This window comes from Orycteropus afer, unplaced genomic scaffold (assembly GCF_000298275.1).
Source record: "Orycteropus afer afer isolate SDZICR_OR568_19922 unplaced genomic scaffold, OryAfe1.0 scaffold00892, whole genome shotgun sequence".
Taxonomy (NCBI): Eukaryota; Metazoa; Chordata; class Mammalia; order Tubulidentata; family Orycteropodidae; genus Orycteropus; species Orycteropus afer.
In genome coordinates, this window is record NW_006922479.1 from 89,069 (window position 1) to 92,691 (window position 3,623).

Genomic DNA, 3,623 nt, shown 5'->3' on the forward strand with positions numbered 1-3,623 from the left:
ATCTACTCCTCTCAACTTGGTGTACTCTGACTCAGTGAGCTGTTCAGAGCACCAAAACCCCTAATTCAAACTGCTGTATCTAGTTTTTCAAGCACTAAGATGCTAGAAGGAAATAGTGTGGTGATTACTGACGAGACTCCATCTTGAATCAACTATCTCTTGAGTGGTGCATTTAATGCATTGACATTCAGTGTAATTATTGACAAGTCTGAATTTGATGCAGTCATTTTGTTATGTGCTTTTTCGTGGTGTTACTGATTTCATTGTTCCACATAATTTTCTGTGTTGAGCTCATTTTGTTTACAAATCATGTTATTACTTCCTTCATTGCTATTGTTTTACTATTTACTAAATATTTGTGTTTCTCCTCTTTTTAAATTTTGATGTGAAGGTTTATAATTTTTTCTTTGATGTTACCCTGTGATTTATAATTTTCTTCCCAAATTTAGAAGAGTCTGTCCTCTCTTGCAATTGTCTTGATTTCCTCACCATTTAGAAGTTCTGTAACTACACATTTTTTCCCCTCTTTTTGGTTTGTAGTTTTCCTCATTTGCCAGTTGATGCCTCTGGTTCCCTGTTTACAATCTTGTTTGTTTATTTTCTTTGTATACTTCCATAACTGGATTTCTGGGTTATGTCATCACGTGTATTAATGGTTGGTTTTTGCTTGTTGTTGTTGGTTCTCTGTCCGAAGGACTCCCTTTAGCATCTCTTGTAAGGTTCATCTGGTTTTAACAGATTCCTTTAATTTCTGCTTATCTGGAAATATATTAATCTCACCACCATATTTGAGGGACAATTTTGCCAGGTATATAATTCTTGGTTGGAAATTTTTTTCTTTCAGAGTTCTATATATCCCATCCCATTGCCTTCTCACCTGCATGGTTTCTGCTGAGAAATCAGAACTTAGTCTTATTGATTGTCCTTTGTAGGTAACTTTTCTTTTTTTCTGGTGCTGCTTTCAGGATTCTTTGTTTGTCTATGGTTTTGGTGAGTTTGATGATGATATCTTGGTGATTTTCTTTTGGCGACTATCTTATTCGGGGTTCATTGGACTTCTTGAATGTATATATTCTCATGCTTCATCATATCAGGGAAATTCTCTTCCAACAAATTTTTGACAGTTTTCTCTGTGGTTTTATTTGTCCCTTTCTGATCTGGAATTCTGATTACATGTAGATTATTCCTTTTGATGGTATCCCATATGAACCTTAGGCTTTCTTCATTTTGTTTTGATCTTTTTTCTGACTGATCCCTTTTCAAAGAAATATTGAGATATTTGTCTTCAGTCTCACTAATTCTGTCTTCCATTGAATCAATTCTACTCCTTTGCCCATCCAATGTCTTATCTATTTCTGAAAATTTAGTATTAATCTTCTGGATTTCTAAGTGTAGATTTTGTATCATTTCTAATTTTTCATTTATTTTGTTTTTTTGTTCTTATATTGTCTTCCAAATTGTTCTAGGGTTTGGGTGTTTTCCTCTATTTTGTCAGTGTTTTCTTTGATCTGTCTCTCAATCCATTGAAGGTAACTAAATGTAATTCTTTTGAATTCTTTATCAGGGAGTTCCAATGGTGGTTCTTCCTCTGGGAAGTGTTTTGGGTCTGTATCCTGGTCCCTTGTTTCTCTTGCTTTATCTTTCTTCTTTGTGTGGACTGTGATGCTCTGTTGTCTCCAAGGCATTGTGAAGTTTTTGTGTTTGTATTTAATTGGTGATTGTATGTTGGAGTGATTCACTGAACATTTTTACTTTCTTTGTGTTGTTTGTATGTTATCTATGCAATCAGGGTACTGTGCTCCTGTATTTGCTAGTTGGCACCACTTATGCACTCACCACCTCTCTCCTTTCCAGTTGTCAGCTTTCCATATTTCCGTGCTGTCTTTGGCAAACAGAGCCTATTCTTAGGTCCCTGGAATCTGAATAAGCATGCTGTCAATTTAAATATCCAAAATGGCCACTGCTTGTAAGCATTCAAAATGGCTGCACTCAGCCACTGCTTGTGAACATTCAAAATGGCTGTGCCCTCCAGACAGTTGAAAGTCCACAGCTCAGTTTGTCTCCTTTTTTTGCTGTTTCCCTCTTTGGTCATCAGCTACCCATGCAGTAGTCCATGCAGCCCTTGGTGAGCAGGGCTGATTTGTCCTGACACCACTTCAAAATATTCAGACTGTCCGTGCTGTCAGGACAGCTGGCAGTCTGCAGCTCCATTTATCTCCTTACTCACTGTTTTCATTCAGGTTTTTCTACTAGTTGGTATTTAATCCACTTCTATATCCTTCATTTCAAAGCTCAGGGCTCCAGGATCTTCTGTATCTCTCACTGTCAATTTATTTCTCTTTTATTTCCTGAAGATGGTCTGTGTAGCTTGTCTGCCTATTCCTCCATCTTACTGGAGGTTTTGGGAGGATAGTTTTTTATGGTTGGGCATGGTAATTGGGGCCATGAAATCAAATGTGTATGAATTGTTGAATGTAAAACAAATTTGATTTGTAAATTTGTACCTAAAGCATAATAATAATAATAATAAAATATAAGAAAGAAGGAAAAGACAAAATTGGATGTCAGAAGGGACTCTGAAACTTGCCCTTAAGTGCAGAGTAGCTAAAGTGAACAGGAGGAATGAAGTAAAAGTGCTGAACAGAAGATTTCAAAGAGCAGCTCAAGTAGACAAAGCCAATCACTATAATGAAATGTGCAAAGAACTGGTGTTAGAAAGCTAAAAGGGAAGAACACTATTAGCATTTCTCAAGCAGAAAGAACTCCAGAGGAAATTCAAGCTTGTAGTTACAATACTGAAGGATTCCTTAGGCTAAATATTGAATGACTCATAAGCATTAAAAGTAGATAGAAGTAATATACGGAGTCACTGTACCAAAAATATTGGTCAGTGTTAAACCATTTCAGAAGGTAGCATATGATCAAGAACTGCTGGTAGTGAGGGAAGAAGTTCAAGGTGCACTGAAGGCACTGGCAAAAAAGAAGACTCCAGGAACTGGCAGAATATCAGTTGTGATAAAAACAAACAGATGGAATGCTGGAAGGGCTTACTCATTTATGTCAAGAAATTTGGAACATACTCGTGCCCATCCCCCAAAAATGGTGATCAAATGGAATGTGAAAATTATAGAATGATATCATTAATATCACATACTAGGAAAATTTTGCTGAAGATACTTAAAAAAAATAGCTGCAGCCATACATCAACAGAGATCTGCCAAGAGTTCAAGCCAGACTCAGAAGACGACATGGAACAAAGGATATCATTGCAGATGTCAGGTGGATCTTGGCGGCAAGCAGAAAATACTAGAAAGATGTTTACCTGTGTGTTTATCAATTCTGCAATGGCTTTTGACTATGTGGATCATAACAAATTATGGATAATATTCTGAACAATGGGAATTCTGGAATATTTAACTGTATTCATGCAAAACCTGTACATAGATCAAGAGGTAGTCATTCAAACAGAACAGGGAGATACTGTATAGTTTTATATTGGAAAAAGGTGCACAGTAGGGTTGTATCCTTTCCCTGTACTTATTCAATATGTATGCTGAAGAAATAATCCAAGAATCTAGACTATATGAGTAAGAACACACCATTAGGATTGGAGGAAGACTCAT